At 37.0% G+C, this 17,951-nt stretch overlaps 1 protein-coding gene across 4 annotated transcripts in view; it reads left to right on the forward strand.

Moving 5' to 3' along the window:
- Positions 1-17,951, forward strand: part of abr (ABR activator of RhoGEF and GTPase) — a 453,886-nt gene that overhangs the window by 406,334 nt on the left and 29,601 nt on the right. The gene's annotated exons all lie outside the window — the stretch shown is intronic.

Here is a 17,951-nt window from a genome sequence, read left to right on the forward strand (position 1 = left end):
TTATCGAGAGAGAGAGAGAGAGAGAGAGAGAGAGAGAGAGAGAGAGAGAGAGATTCGTACCTGTGACTGCATCTGTTCAGCGTCTCTCTTAACGAAGATGTGCTTTTATTACTGAAAAATTGCGATGTAACCCCATCGTTGCTGAGAAATATAATGTAGTGATCCAGTAACTTAGCTATTTTATGGCTAAAAGTTGCGGGGCGGCGTTAATAACAAGTTTCTGTGCTCATGAATGTGCAGCGCGATCGCTGCTCTCTGAAAGCGAGTGACGCATGCGTGTGTGTGCGCTTCAATAGCCCTGTTTACATGCACACTTTTATGTCATTCCGATTGAACGATTCTGTGGACAGTTTACACGAGACGTTATCTAAACCGATCTGGTGTTGCTGTAAGAAACACCTCAGAAAAATGTATTCTTCTGTCAGGCGCAGTTGAAGTAGAAAGTGCCTGGGACAAACGCTGTCAGATGAGATGGCGTAGCCAGGCTATGTCTGTGTCATTATTCCAACATTATCTTCATAACTTGTTACAAAATAAAAAGTTTAACAATTCAGAAAAATGTGTGTATCCTTATGAAAGCAGTGTTTATATGCAGCATTTTCATTTGGACTTTTAAACAGATTACAGTGCTCCGTGTAAAAACACCTGAAATGAAAACAGCGCATTAATATTGAACGAGGATTCATCTGACTTGGAACTACCTGTGCATTAAACGATTTTATTGCACACCTTCCAGCCAATCAGAATCAAATATTCAGACAGACCATGGCATAAATTACATTAGTTATTGTTAAACTAAAATGTTATGTTATGGTTTTGTTTGCACTAATAAATGCTGCTGCCTACCAGCTGCAATAACCAATAAAACTTTGTTTCATACATTTTTTTCTATATCGTCATAAATATCGTTATCGCAAATATTCTTGAAATATCGTGATATAATTTTGAGGCTATATTGCCCAGCCCTACTCTGGCAGTACCATGATAATACATGGTACTTTGATATTCATGAATCATGAGACTCAAATGGTACTCCAAGGTACTTCCAATAATACCATACTACATTCAATGAAATAAACATAACATGGTGTTTATTACCCCTCTTTTTTTTTTACAGTTACTATATATGATAATCATTCATGGTTTATATCAAAGTTGTGTTGCCGTCTGATGGTACTACCACAGTACATTTTTCAGGATGGTCAAGTGTTTTGTGTTTACCTTATATGGAAGAGCTTTAAATATGTTATAGAACAAAATGTTTATGATGATGGTGAAAGATGTGAGGATGTCATTGATGACCATTGTTTATGAGTCAGCAGATTATTGGCATTTCCTGTGATTAAGTTACTTTTACTGAAAGAGGCCCAGTCCTTCCCAGTAGGCCCAGTCTGTGACATTAGCCCACTGCATCAGAACACTAAAGCAAACATCAGTCTGACCTCCAAAACGCCAAACTCTGAATACCGCAGTAATTACGTCTTTTTTCCCACACCACACACTGAACAAACACACATTCTCCAGCAAATGCTACAGAGTGCTACTGACTGCACACTGGAACTAGACGTTATATGAAAGATGAATTTGACTGTTTTGACTTGAAGGAAGCATCCTCTGACAGATAGAGTTGTGTAGAGATGGGATTTGAGGATCGGTTTTCCACAGAACCAATTCCTTTTTTTGTTTTGTACTGAACCAAATTATTTTCATGACATTTGGTTCCAATATTGGTTCTTCAATGTCTGGATTCATCTGCTGATCCTGACATATACTATTATACTCTTGTGTCAACACTTGACCCATTAATACTAATAGTTTCTATTTATTAAAAAAATCCTGCTTACATGTACTTTACTAGACTCACTGTGTCTTGTCATAGCACTTTTGTGGTTTAATAGCTTCTATTGTTCTCATTTGTAAGTTTCTTAACTTAGTGGAAAAAAGTGTCTGCACTGTAAAAAATTGAAGGCCTCTCCAATTCAAAATTTTCTGGTGACCGATCACATCTACATTTTTCAATTGGCCTAATTTAATTTCTGTGAATTGAATTTTATCCATTGTGGCAACAGTCTTTTAACATGGGCTCAATTAGAAATAATATGTTGAGCCAATGGAAAATTGTAATTTACCAACACTGTAAAAAATTTCAGGCCTCTCCAATTTAAAAATTTCTATTGACCGATCACATCTAAATTTTTCAGTTGGCCAAATTGAATTTCTGTGAATTGATACAATTTAATTCTCAGAAATTCAATTTGGCCAACTAAAAAATGTAGATGTGATTGGTCACTAGAACATTTTGAATTGGAGAAATGTTTTACAGTGAAACTGTGAGGTTGTTCCAATTAAATATTTTAAATTGTAGTAACAATTGTTTATTTCTCACTGTCCCAAAAGACAAAAAAAATACTAAAAACATAAATATATTAAGCAAAATGAACACAGACAACAGGGTTGACATTTTATCACATTACTTTATTAACAAGTCAATTCCAACACCGGATATTTGGTGAAAATATCTTATTTTCAATAAGGAAAAACTCTGAATATTCAAGAAGTCTTCTGCATAGGATGTCTTAATGTGGTGAAGAAAACGCAGCACTGCATAGGCTAAAAACCTGCAAATAAAAACTAACATTAATGGCAAAGTTTCCCTGCATCACATCTGGCAAATTAAAGAACAGAAGTTATTCATTATAAAATGAGGATGAGACGAATTAATGGACGAATAAGAAAATCACTTGCTTGACGTGTTTGATATTAAAAGGGCAATAACTTAAGCCCTGAAAGAGGCCGACGCCAAATGCAATTGAACGTCACCGTTTTCAACGGTCGCATGCCGCATATATCACACAAATGACTTAATTTACTTATTATTACCTATTATTTTAGACATATAAGACATGAGGAAAATAAAAATATTGGCTACCATTAGACAATTATGTGGTAAACGAGAACCCACTCATGAAACCAATGAATGCATGAACTTGTGATTATAAAAATGTATTTTAGATTTCATACCGGGTCATGAAGCAAAACTGGAGAATAATGTCAGTGCTCAATACTCACCAACGTCTTGTGACGATGAATATCTCTATTCTCTTGGGAATGTTTGTTTCGGTCTTCAGTTCAGCACCGGCTGGTTTGGCTCTGCAGTCTGGTCGCGCTCGCGCTCCCCGCATTTGAAATCTCCACATGAACAGTTATCCTCCAGCGCATTTTGCGCATGCATATACAGTTGATCGGACGTAGGACTTGTTCATCCAACATGGATTTTTCACTTCGACTTCATAGATTGACTGAGCACAATTAAATATGTTAGGTGAATATACAATTTTAATTTTGAGTGAAGACCTTAAGCTATGATTAGTACAATGCATATTTTTGCATGGAGATAATTATTTGGAAGTCATTTATTGGGCCAATATGTAATGATCAATTTTCACAATTTTTCCCCAATTTTTTTTTTACAGTGTGCTAAATGAGTTGCAGTAAGCGATTTCTGAGAAAAACTGTTAATATTTGACCCATACATGCACACCCCTCCCTTCACTGCTCCAGCCCCAAAATGCACAAACTCGCAATGCAAGAACGCTTTGTAGAAAATAAAGCGAAGATGGCGAATTAACGACAAGGAAGAACAAAAAAATTAACATACAGTACACAAGAGTTTGTTGTTAGTAGCCAGCAGCACACCAGCTCCAGACAATGACACTCAAAACTGTCCTGTTACTATAGCTAACATTACAGCAATAGCATATCTTCGTTCTGTGAAACATAGCAAAACCAATGTTACTTGTGTATGGCCAGGGGCGTAGCTAAGGGGGGGAAAGTTAGGACGATTCTAAGGGCCCACACACTTTTGGGGCCCCCAGAGATCGGTTTTATTAGTAGTAACAGTACTAGTAGTAATGTATTATAAATGTATAATCTACCAAAGAGTTAAGGCCTTTGCACACTTGAGTCCGAGATTTTCGCATGCGTTTTTTCGTATTCGTGATCCGAAAAATTCGTCACGCACAGAGACCTTGCACACTGAGTCCGATGCGTATTAATGAATGCGTTACGAAAAAAAACGCAAAACAACACAAAATGCCGTCTTCAAGTAGTGATGATTTTTTTTGTCCTCTCTCTTAAAAAATGAAAAAGAGGAAATATTGGGTCCATCCACTTCTGCGATCACGTAGAGAGGAAGGAGAGTTCCTCTTATCAAGGAGCTGCGGGATTATCCAGACCGATTCAAAGTTTACTTTAGAATGTCAGTGACTCCGTTTGATGCTTTGCTAGCGATACTGGAGCCACATATTAAAAAGAAGACCACAAATTTCCGTGACTCAATTTATCCTGAACAGAGACTGACAGCCTATGTCGCGCACACACACACACACAGAGCCGGATTAACGCAAAGGCAAACTAGGCACGTGCCTAGGGCCCGATTGGCGGGATGGGGCCCAGACAGAGGGACAAAAAAAAAAAAAACATTAAAATGTACAAATGTCCTATCTACAGTTTATTTCAATATTTATTAATTACCTAAAAATAGTGACGATGTGTATCTTAACCATAGACTGTTACATTACGTCACATTAACGCCAGCCCATGACTGTATTTATTATAATCAGAGCGGGACAACAAAGCTAGCAGGCAGGTGTTTTGAGTAGGCTAACATTCAAGATGCTTTCGGGGTGCGGCAAAACGTAAAAAGAAAAAAAAATGAAGAGGAACAAAAGAAGAGACAGCGGGGGGCTTTATAGAAGTTTCTGTCGGGCAGCCGTCCGACAGCTGTGAACCTGCTCGAGTCAGCAGATCCAAAGGCCGAGCCATGCCCGGAGACACGGCCCGAAGACGCGGTGGAAGATGCGGCGGAAAATAAGTAAAACATCATTTCCGTGTCAAGTTTTATGCTGCGTTCACACCAAACGCGAATAGAGCGTCTGGCGCGAGTGATTTCAATGTTAAGTCAATGGAAAGGCACGTTTACGCGCGTCTGGAGGTCCCGCGGCGCGGAAGGCGCGTTTCGCGCGGAACGCAGCATTAAGTTACAAGAAAATCTAATTCAAAATGATAAAAGATAAAAACAAATGTAAAAAAAGAAATAAATCAATAAAAGAATAATGGCATGGCCCTACTTTACATATGATATAATAATCATGTATGGCTCCCATAATTGTACAAAGTCCTTTATTTTACTCTTGGAGATATAAGTCAGCCTTTCCAGTCCAATGCACTCTGAAAGTTCTTTTATCCATTGTTTTATAGAAGGTGCTTCCATGCTCTTCCAGTTCAGCAATGGCTCTTCTGGCATGTAACAATCCAAAGTCCAGTCTAGTGTGTTTCTTTGTTTGTGAGAAACCTGTAGGATATATTCCCAGTACACAAAGTTTGGCACAATGTGGTATTTTAAGATTAAACCGTTCTGACAAACATTTTATGACATCCTTCCAGAAGTTCTGTATATCAGAACATTCCCATAGACAGTGAATTAGAGTTCCTTTATAAATTCCTTTATAAAATATATATCAGGAATATTGCTAGACAAATGATTGAGTTTTTCAGGTGTTAAACCCTTGTCAACCATTTATACTGTAATAATTTAAGCCGCGTGTTTATGATTTGTTTTTGCGCCTTTAAACATGCTTCAGTCCATTCAAATTCCTCTATTTATTCTTGAATGACTTTCCTCCTTTCTTTTAATTTGTCTACAGCAGACTTTTTTGAGTTAGACATTATAATATTTTGACAATTGGCCCTTTTCACCTCTTTTTTCAATTATTTCCTCAATTAATGACAGTTTGGGAATGTACATAATATCTGTAGACCTGGAAGACATAAAACTTTTAAGCTGTGAATATTTTTTTAAAAAAATGTTTTGAGGGAATCTGGTGTTTATCACACAATTCTTGAAATGTAAGAAGTATACCATCCATATACAAGTCTTTAATAGTCTGAATACCTTTAGTTTTCCATAGTTTAAATCCTCCATCATTATATTTATTATTATTTAGTGTTAGACAGTTTCTAAATGGTCTTGATGAATGTGAAGGGGTCATGTTTCCCTTCTTGTTGTTAATTACAACATTTATAAATGTTGTAAGCTATTGCATTTTGCAGAAAATCTTAATTAAATGTGTTGATTAAATGTAAACAGAGCAAATAAGATAAACTTATTTGCTCTGTTTACATAGTTTACTGATACCTATTGGTTATTTACTGGTACTACTGCCTTAACAATGACACTCCCAATGGATGAGGATAATTTAATAGCATTTAATAGAGCCGTGTAATGACGTATGAATAATGAATATCAAAAAATAGTTTGATAGACTGTTTAATATACAACACAACCAATTTGTAACCAAAGACTAAAATGTGAATTCACTTTTATTAGTAACTTTGGTAAGTTTCAGATTTCAATTCATAAATAACATCGATGGAGGGGGGCCCAAAAAATGCAGCCTGCCTAGTGTAGTCCATTTATTTAATCCGGCTCTGCACACACACACACACACACACACGGTTTACAGGGACTTGGTGTGCTATAATTATAGCTGTGATATAATAATATTTGTAGTATTTTTGATACAATAATATGTATATGTAGGTATCTGAGCACTGGCGATTCATTCACTACCATTGCCAGCAGTTTTAGGTTGGGCATCAGCACTGTGGGAAAAACGGATGCGAAAAACGGATGAGAAAAACGCAGAAAATCGAACCTGTTCCGATTTTTTTTTTGACGGACGAAAGTTTCGGAGGCAGTGTGCAAGAGTAATTGACATAACGTGATGTCAAATTTATTTTTTGACGTGCGAAAATTTCGCATGCGAATTTCGGACACAGTGTGCAAAGGCCTTTACAAATATAAAAAAAATGATGGCGCTTTTCCGGCAAAATCCAGCAAAAAGCTCCACTCATGAACCGCTCACACTCACCGTTAAAACTACGTTCACTCATATCCCACTCCGACATGACGTGCTATAATTGTTGCAGCCATTAAGGTATTTATTTTTATATTTATGTTTAAATATAATAATGTGGGTTTTTTATGTCTATGTTGTCTATCTATGTCGTTTATGAAAAGTGAACAGCATGAGATAGGACACATCATAAGATGAATGGAGTTGATCAGACATGATTGATTGACCACTTCATTAAGTTTTGTTTTGTATAAATTTTATCTTAATTTTAATCAATGTTTCATCAGCCAATTGGGGCATTCTGGGTTGAGCGAGCAGAGCTTAATTGGTCAGTATTATTAAATTGCAGACAAAGATTTTGGATAGCTAGGTTGGTGTGGTAGAGGGCCCAACATCATGTTCTTTCATAGGGCCCAAAATTGCTAGCGGCGCCCCTGTGTATGACACAGAAACAACGCAACCTCAGTGTCTGTTTTAGGCCTTCCCACTTAGGTCCCTCTAGCGCTGGAAAACGTTTTTTATATTAACGCTCTTGCTTGTCAAGTCAAGTCAACTTTATTTATATAGCGCTTTTTGTAATGCTGATTGTTTCAAAGCAGTTTCAAAGTGTTAAACAGGAAAATTATGCAACAGAATTTTATTCGGCTGTACAGTCGCTCTGGAGAAAACTCTGGAGTTCTCCTCTGGCCAATTAACAAACAGCATATGATTATTATTCTGGCATCTTTACAGGTCAGGGGTCATATTAGATATATTCAAAAGATCGGAGGCAACACACCGGAGACAGGTTTGTTGAGCTCTTCCTAAAATTAAATCCATTTTATTACAGAATTCAAAAACATGACGCGAGATGCTCTGCCACAGCTCATCTCAAGAGAACCGGCAGCGTGGAGCAAACATGATCTTCTCTTCTGCCTTAATACCAGTTACAGTGCGAAATAAACATGAATGAGCATCTGAAAGTATGTTAAAAGATACAGCACAACTTACCTAAATCCGTATCATGTCTCATGGAATCACTCAATCAGTGTTTCAACCATAGTCTCAACAAAACTGTCATGTAACATCACATTTACCTCAGAAAAGCCATATCCAGTGTCCATAAACTCATTAGTGAGCAAGAAAAAATAACTCTAGAGAGGAGCATTTTGATAAATATAGGCACCGTATTATTCAGTATAACCTTTAATGTTTTTCAATATTTAATAGATGTTTGAATTAATCTGGCAAGTTTTTTATGTCAAAATATGTCAAAAAACCAATTGGAATAGAAATATGATTGTAATTGTAAAGTTAATATTATAAATGTATTATTATAATTTAAGTGTTTGTATACAAATCAGTTAATTTTTACCTTTAATAGTAGGCTAATGTAGCCTATAGGCTACAATTGACTCCCATAGTTTACAGCATTAGTTCAGAGATTTGTTTTCCTTGAGAAAATTTGCCATGTATTGATATCCAAAATAATCAATATTGAATCGAATCGAATTGCAAGCTTGTGACTCGAAATAGAGTCGAATTGTGAAATTTGTGTCAATACCCAGCACTAATATGCTGTCAAAATTAGGATGCTAACACATGCGATTAATTTGTTCAGTTTAACCTGTTGAAAATATTTAACGCAATTAACACAGCATCTGTTTTTTTCTGTCATCCTTGGTCTAGTGGTACATTATAAGATAGCTCTCTTATTCATACAAATGGCTTTAAACCATTGAAGTGTGACAAGACAAAAGAGAATGTGCTGTCTGTGAGTGTCCTGACACACACAACACACAGAAAGACACGCACAAGTATCGTGCTCACAGACATCACGCCAGAATCAAGTTTTTCTTTCGCACTTGAGTGAAAAATAATACACAGAATTATGCCAAAATTCACGTTTTGTCGAATATTCTCATAAGAGCAGTCTTACTTACATGAGTTAAATAAGGTCTTTCTTATTAAGGTCTTTCTCATTAATGTTAATCGAAGAACAAAGGTAACAAAGAAAATTGTAGCTTTAATAAGGATTAATCTATATTTAATTTATAATTTATGCAGTGCAGTTTGATAAATTTATTCAATTTCTGTATATTTCCTAAAAGTTAGACAGGTAGGAAGGCCACAGTTAAATATGACATTTATTGTAATGGGTTTATGTGAAGATTGTTTTAGGAATAAAAGAAGGGAATAGAAGAGAACAAAATGGATGGTGACAGGGTTTTAAACTCCACTTGAGGAATGTGAATTAAAGATTTCTCTTTGATCCAACTGAGTTGTGTAATTGCAACTAAGATTGTGGACTGAGTGTGTTTTTTCAGATATTGCCTAAATCAGGGGTTTTCAAACTGGGGTCCTCCAGAAGGTCCTAAGGGGTCCCCAGAAAATTTCAGAGAATAAAAAGACAAAGCAAAAATGGATAAAGTCTACAGAATATTATGTTTCATTTCTAAATGTTTCTCTCATTTCTTGCCATTTCTCTCATATACATAGGCTACTTTCCAGAATTGTATATGTTTGCGTTGTATCTTTCTAGTGAGTCCCTTTATCTTGCTCACTGGGGTTGTAAGGCAGTATTCTTAATGCAGTAAGTTGCTTACATACATTTATTGTGAAAGTTGCTTATACAAAATCATTTTTAATTGAAACATTTTCTTCTTCGGGTTTATACATACAACATTAAGTATAGATGATTTATTATGTTTGGAAACAATATTTTGTATTTCACAATATATCTATGGGGGTCCCTCATAAAAGATTAATCGTATTTGGGGCTCCCTGGCATCATAAAGTTTGAAAACCCCTGGCCTAAATTATCTGGTTGATATATTTCAAGGATTCCCTCTCTGTTCTAGGGAAAAAGCTGCATGATTGGCCAGTCAGGTCAGTGTAACCTAAGTTTGCTAAACCATGTGCAGTCTGTCAGTCAGCAGCTCTTCTCAAAGCTGCTGTGTGGCTCTACACTGATGCATAGTGTATATATACACGTATGTAATCAGAGGAGTGGTGAGGCTTTATAGCAATCTTAGCAAGGCCTTGTGTGTGCTGCATGCACCTGCTGTATTTGTAACAAATTAACTGATATCATGTTCTTCCTCCCTTTGTTCTCTGTAAAGATCCTCCGTGCAGAGTCACTTTGAATCTAGATAGAGCAGAGAGGAGTCGACCAGAGAACACTGTGTTCCTGCTCTGTACAGCAGCAGGCTGGCAGAACAGAGGGAGATGGGGTGGGCAGGGAGGGACACGTTGAATTAGAGAGAACGAGACGGCAGGAAAGAAGAGATCTCCAAAGTTCAGTGCAAGATGTGTTCTATACGCTCTATACTAGTTATTTATATGTGCCATGATAATATCATGTTTTTTCAATATCTATCAGTTGCACTCTGTTGTAAATACCAAATTTTTTGCGTGTTTCATGGTGACATGGTTTTTGGGCATCTACTGTACCCTGGTAGTAATACCATGTTTTCAATATGTACAATGGTAATACCATGATTTCTGGACACGTACAATGGTTAATTTGTGGGGGGGTTTGGACATGTTTCATGTTGTTAGAATGTTTTTATATTTATTTTGATAATACTATGGTTGCTGTTTACTGCTATTTACTATGGTCATATCATGTTTTTAGGCATGTCCTGTGGTAATACCATGTTTCTTGGACATGCACTATGGTAATTCAGGTTTTTTTTGGACATGTTCTATTGTGTTATGTTGTTTTTATAGATATCTTGATGATACTATGGTTTCTTGACATTTACCATGGTAATGCCATGTTGTTTTGCACATGTACCATGTTGGTACCTTGGTTGTTTGCACCATTGCATTACCATCATCATTTTAAATAACGTAAATACTATGGTGTTCTCATCTGATACCATAATTGTACCTGCCACAGTACTTTAAGGATACTACCACCACAGTACTTTTTTGGTTACACTTTATTTTAATATGTTCTTGTTATAGTGTAATTACATAAATATAAAGTAATATTAATTCAAAACATGTACTTACTACAGGATTAGGTTTAGGTTTTGTTTTATAGTTAGTTGCTTGTAATTATGCATACTTTACTATAAGTATTATAATACTGTTATAGTATTTAACACTCTTAAATAATGTTTTACCCTTTTTTTCTTACTGTATATTTTTGCAATTACTTCCATAGTCAAGATAAATCTCCATATGGCTGATATTAGTGGGATTGTTCATGGTTGTTATGAACTAGAGCTCCTCACAAACTCATTGAGAAGGAAACATAAACCTCATGTTCAGGTGAGCATAGGTCTGTCTTAAATTTAAAACAATTCAGAGCAGAAAAGCTCCCGTCTTTATTTTGGGTGTACAATCCCTGAGCAATTAAATGATGACATTGAAGATACTAGTGACTGATGTATTATCTTGAAGACAGTTGGTCCATGCAGAGATTGATGAGTGACCTTCATCCCACCTCCATGATCCTCATCCAGGCTGGCTTGTAGGGAATCAATTGAGTTTGCTGTTGAAATAAAACTATAGCATAGACATTTCGTTTGGACTCTTTCATCCCAAAATTTTCCATAGTAAAGTGAAAAGTGGTGTCTGTATGGTGATCCCCCAGGACCTTTAAGAGTTTGGAGGAAATCACTTGGGCAGATGAGGCGACTAATCTTTGAGAGGGTTAAGCCGTTTAGCTGCTAATGGGTTTTCTAGACATATCATGGACCATTTTATTCCATACATTTTTAATAAAGTACTGTAGGATGTACCAGAAGGTTAGAGGAAAGTTCAAGTAAGGTCATGTGTAGCATGTGTATTTGGGTTCTGTAAGGCTACAATCGCACAACAGAAGAATACGGATCAGACATGTTTGGAGCAGGGGTGCCGCTAAGGGGGGGAAAGTTAGGATGATTCTAAGGCCCTGTCCACACGAACACGGGTATTTTCAAAACCGCAGCTTTTTCTAGGCGGTTTGGCAGTTCGTCCACACGCAAACGCAGTATCTGGTTACTGAAACCGGACTTTTTTGAAAACTCCGGCCAGGGTGAAGATTTTTTGAAACTCTGGTTACAGCGTTGTCGTGTAGATAGTGAAACCGGAGATTTCAGCTTGTTAAGTCGAAGTGTGCGCCGTTCTCTCCTTTGTTTGACGTCAGATTGTGCGCCTTTATCGCTTTTGTTTACATGAGTGGAGTCTATGCAATGGCGGATGTAGCTTTTAATAACTCTGCTAACAGCGCTTATCACGTGTATACAGATACATGCGCAGTTATCTCATTGTATTGAAGAACAGAGGGGCCAGAATGCAATAATACAACATAGTAAGGCAAGTGTTTGAAGCTTCAGTCCACTTGGGCCCTGCCCCTGTGTACAGTTACCTGTCACTGAGTCCAAAGTAAACTTGACACTGACACAGAAAACTCTTGAGTTTATTAATAAACAATTCAAATGTCTCCTTGCTGTTTTTGACACATTCATAATCATTACTTTTACCAGTTCTTTGTGGCAAGCTTTGAGTGCGCAATAGGGTAATATATTACGAAAGTGCTCATTAGGCTATGGTTTACAATTCTCTCCAGTGTATATATATATTTATGTAATTAAATGAATAAAAGTGCTTAGTCGACGAATGGCTTAAATGAACAAATACTATCGAGTATAGCAAAAAACTTTAGTCGGGGGCAGCCCTATTTATTTCACATATTTTCGAACCAGCATATCACAAAGGGCATTCTGGGCTGAGTGGAATGAGCGAGCTTGTGTAATAGGTCAGTATTAGATTTTGGATAGCTAGCTTGGCTTTTATGTTTGGGGTGGAATGGGTGTGATAGAGGTGCCCAACCTCATATTCTTTCATAGGGCCCAAAATTGCTAGCGGCGCCCCTGGTTTGGAGTGATAAATATGGTTATGTTCATTAACAGTTCATTAAGCAGAGTGACCTCCACATGTAATTGATGTGTTTATCAGTGGGCTAGTGAGATGACTCGCCATTTTGTCCTGATATATTAAGTTATTCAAATAAAATATAATTTATACAGTGGTTTGAATACACCTCTATGATGAACATGTTTTTAATTTCTAAATAAAAAAAAATAAAAAAACATTTTGATATTTTGATATTTTTTAAGGGCATAAAGTCAAAAATGAACTGAAAAAAATCTTAATTAAAAGAATGACAGTTTCTTTGTTAACACTTTAAAAAAAAAAACAGTTTGGACCATCAAATTAAATGTTTGTCCATCAAATCTAACTGATGTGGTGCAGAAATGTACAGAGTAAAATAAATAAATGAGTAACAGGAAATCATATCAGAGAGGATCCATGCAGACCTTCATGAATTTGTGTCATGGTCAATATGTCTCTTAAATATGAGAATTTGATCTAGCTATGTCCTCCGTATGTCGCCACTTAAATATGAGATAATTTGATCTAGCTATGTCCTCCTTATGTCGCCACTGTTGATCTCAAAATATCCATTCATTACCCTGCTAAATTGATTGACGTCATATTGGTTTTGTGGGATAATAACAAAGCTCCAACATTCCCTAAATATCCAATAAGAATCTCATTATAGCCTTAATATGTGTATAAACAGCATCAGTAATGATGATTGCCCACTAATTGCATTGAGAGAATTGATTTTAGTAATACAAGCTGTTGCAGTTTTATGTGCTTGACAAACCTTGTTAGACATTCTCATAAAAAGCTATTCAACCTAATGGATGTTTTCCTGAAAAGGTTAGTTTTATGGGAGTTTTGTCAGCATTTGTGCTATTTTTGCTCCCTCATGTGTCAGCCTTCCTCATGTTGATTGTTAGTGAAGTTTAATAAAAAGCATACACACAGGAATTGGTTAGATTCAGTCTTAGTGTAGACCAGCACAGCACATGTAGAGGATTTCTTACAGTGATCAGTGGTAGGGAATTGTTTTTAGACATGGTCAAGACTGTCTGATTGTTTATTATTCTGTCATTCCCCTTTGGGTTTGATTGACAGGTTAGTTTAAGAGAATAGAGGGTCTTCCCTAAAGAGCCCTTCCCATCATCCATCTTGTCTGTGGCATGTAGCATGGGAAAAGTTGTGTGGAAGAGCTGTGTGTGTGAGAGAAAGTGTGTGTAACTAAGTTTCTTCTCCTCAGAGAGTTGTGAGTTAATGGAAACAGCACAGATTTTGTCTAAAGTTGTTCTCCTTATATGTTCACTGGACAGTAAAGCACCTAAAAATCATAGTGTGAGTTCTTGTGAATAATGCATAATACTGAACACTATACGGTATTTATGACAGAAATGGCTTAATTATTATTAGCCATTATTAGCTAGCCCCTATTGTATCTGTTGGTTTACTTTATTAGGGGCCAAGCCCTGAAAGGGCTGTAGCCCTTCTTGTATCTGTTAGTTTTCTTATTATTAGGGGCCAAGCCCTGAAAGGGCTGTAGCCCCTATTGTATCTGTTAGTTTTCTTCTTATTATTATTCCTCCCCACTGGGTGTCTATGACAGCCCTATGAACCGTAAGTAGGAAAATGATGAAATTTGGCAACATTGTAGAGATGCTCATGAAAAGTAATTTGACCAAATTTGGAGTCTCTACAACCAACTCCATAGCGCCACCACCAGTTCAAAAATTCAACATTGAAACTGTTGTAACTTTTGAACCCTTTGAGGTAGAAAAATGAAACTTAGTACACCTGATTCCTCTCATCATGCTGATCACATTCGTCATCTTACATCAAAACTCTGCCCATTACAGTAGCAGCCATTTTGAAAAGTACAGTATTCAGTTTTTTCGCTACTCCTCCTTCAAAATTTGTCCAATTTTGTTCAAAATTGCCTCAGATGAACTTTGGACAGAGCCGCACAGAAATGACTGAACAGATTTTTTTTTATTCATCTTTATTCAAAAGTTATGATGTTGCAAACCTAATGAGGTTGACCCAAAATTGGTTCTGAGGCTGTATCTCGGCCAAACTTTGATCAATCAAAAGGAAAATTGGTACGCTTTGTCGGACCCATGATCTGAGGGTCCATGCCAAAGTTGGAAACTGCGCCACCTATGGGTCATGAGATATGGAAAATGTCTATTTCTGCTCATAACTTCTGAACGCTTTGTCAGAAAATAATATTGGTGTCTATGGATTCCTCATGTCATGTCAAATCCGTGGATACCGGATATGCCAGGATCGGATGAACCCTGTGTCCGCCATTTTGAATTTTGTCATAAATTACAATATCTTTTAAAATATTTAACACATGTGCACAAAAATTGGTATGCATGATCTACAGCATGTCCTGAACGTACATTAGAAGTTTCAAAACAGCGCCACCTAGTGTTCCAGAGAAATAAGGTTTTTGGCTAAAACGTTTATAACTTTTGAGAACATTGTCCAAATTGTGTGTCATTTATATAATTTTGTTCCCTGGCTTATGCCAATTCCGACGATATCTCATTTGTCATTTTCCAAACATGTGACTGTCCGCCATATTGAAACAAGTGAAAAACATTTTTTTCGCTACTCTTCCTTCAAATTTTTCCCAATTTTGTCCATAATTGGCTCAGATGATCTTTGGACCGAGCCGCACAGAAATGACCAAACTGATTTTTGATATTTGCTACCGTTCTTGAGAAATTAATCTCTGAAGTGGACCTTGCCTGTGTATGTGTCTTTATGCTATTTAGCTTAGCATGCCAATTGGTTAATTTCAAAATGTGCTTCTGTTCCAGACATTGAGTCTTTCTGAGATTGACCTAAACTGAACTTTTTAAATATTAAATGCTGTGCATTTATTTGAAAAAAATCTTCATTTTGAGTCGATTCTCTCTAGAACTATGGGACTTCGGCAGACGTTCAAACACACACCTGCCCAGTGGCGCAACAAGATGAGAGACAGGTTCCTGAACCAGAGATACGGGGGTTCGAGTCCAATGGGGGACAACTTTATAAAATTGCCCCTGCATTGCCCCTGCGAAAGCCCTTTCGGGGCTTGGCCCCGTACAACTGCTTGCAGTTCTTGTTATTATTATTCTTCCTCCCCAATGGGTGTCTATGGCAGCCTTATGAACCATAAGTAGGAAAATAATGAAATTTAGCAACATTGTAGCAATCTTCATCAATAGTAAATGGACCAAATTTGTAGTCTCTTGGACCAACTCCATAGCGATTAAAACAATCAACATTGAAACTATTATAACTTTTGAACCATTTGATCTAGAAAAATAAAACTTAGTACACCTAATTCCGCTCATCATGCTGATCACATTCATCATCTTACATCAAAACTACGCCCATTACAGTAGCAGCCATTTTGAAAAGTACAGTTTCAGTTTTTTCGCTACTCCTCCTTCAAAATTCGTTCAATTCTCACAAAACTTGGCAGAGATTATCTTTGGGCCGAGCTGAACAGAAATGACTGAACAGAATTTTTTGTCCTACTGGAAAAAAAAAGTTATTATGTCGCAAACTTAACAAGGTCGACCCAAAATTGGTTCTGAGGCTGTATTTCAGCCAAACTTTGATCAATCGAAACGAAAATTGGTACGCTTCATCGGAGCCATGATCTGAGGGTCCATGCGAAATTTGGGAACAGCACCATCTACATATTAAATGCTGTGCATTTATTTTTAAAAAATCTTCATTTTGAGTCGATTCTCACTCGAACCATCGAACTTCGGCAGACGTTCGATCACATGCGTGCCCAGTGGCGCAACAAGATGAGAGACATGCACCTGACCCAGAGATAATGGGTTTGAGTCCCACGTGGGGCAAATTTATATAATGTTGTGTCATTTCAATTATTCGAGAAAGTGTTGTACTTATCTTTCTTCCTTTTGGATTAGAAATAAGTGTTTTTGTTAATTTTCGTTCATCCTACCTGTACTTCTGAACCTATCTGTTCCTCATGTACATTCTATTTCCGCTGTATTTGCTCTTCTGGCTCTGCATTGTGCTACAGTCCCTGCTGGGGCTTGGCCCCGTAAAACTTCTTGCAGTTCTTGTCTTGTAAATATAACTGTTTTGTCACTGTTACAAGTTTATTATTACAAGTTTATAGAATTTCTTGCTTTGTTGATTCATATTTTTTATAATGCTGTGTTACGGTGAAGACCATGTTCATTATAGAGTGTTCAGGTTTGATTCTTCCATGTTAGGCTCTTATGCAGCAGTGTAGTAGAGTTAACTTTATCACATTTAAGGTCTGGATATATAATAACTAGGGGAAATATCTACTCACCGTTTCCTGGGAATTTTTAGATAGAATAGCAAAATGATTTTGAGTCATCTTTATCCCAAAAAAAAAAAAATTGAAAGAGAGAGAGAGGGAATAGATTTTTTTTACAGGCTCTGTTGTAGGTTTTAAAGTGTTTGCATGAAGAGTATGGGTATATAGAAACTACTAAGGCCGCGTGTCCACCAAAGCGTTTTTATCCAGCTGAAAACGCTAGGTGCTCTGCTGAAAACGCCTCCCTGTGGGCGCTTGAGATCATTTTGGCAGCACAGCTATTTTTTCAGTTGAGACTCTTTGCTTGTTATGATACGGAATATCCGCGGAAATGTTACTAGTATCTCACAGATTAGATATTTCACAGATAGTTTTTTTCTGTATTGATTCAATATAAAAATGCAGATACAATGTAAAGTATTTGCTCTGGCTCTTGTTTTAAATTATTTTGTTCCGTTATTATACTGCTTGTTGTCATCTGTTGACGTTGTGCAGTACAAGCAGAATGTGGCGGTTGGTCGGTGTTGTATTTGTCCCGCCCCTCCTCCACTGTGATTGGACGGATGTGTGAAAAGTGACAGTGATTTTTACTCAAAGTTGAACATTCTTCATCTCTCGGCGACCAGTAAAAAACGCTGAACGCTCAGCGCTTGAGCGTGAAATACTCGCTCAGCGCCTCGTTACGCTCATGGCGTTCTAAAAACGCGGCGCTCCCATTGAAAACAATTGAATATGCCAGCCAGCTGCATGAAAAAACGCTTTGGTGGACACACGGACAAAATGCGACTGGAAGGCATGAAGATATTACGATATTATAAACATTAACATCAAGATTTTCTGTAATGCTGCTTTGA

This window comes from Gobio gobio (assembly GCF_949357685.1).
Source record: "Gobio gobio genome assembly, chromosome: 4".
NCBI lineage: Eukaryota > Metazoa > Chordata > Actinopteri > Cypriniformes > Gobionidae > Gobio > Gobio gobio.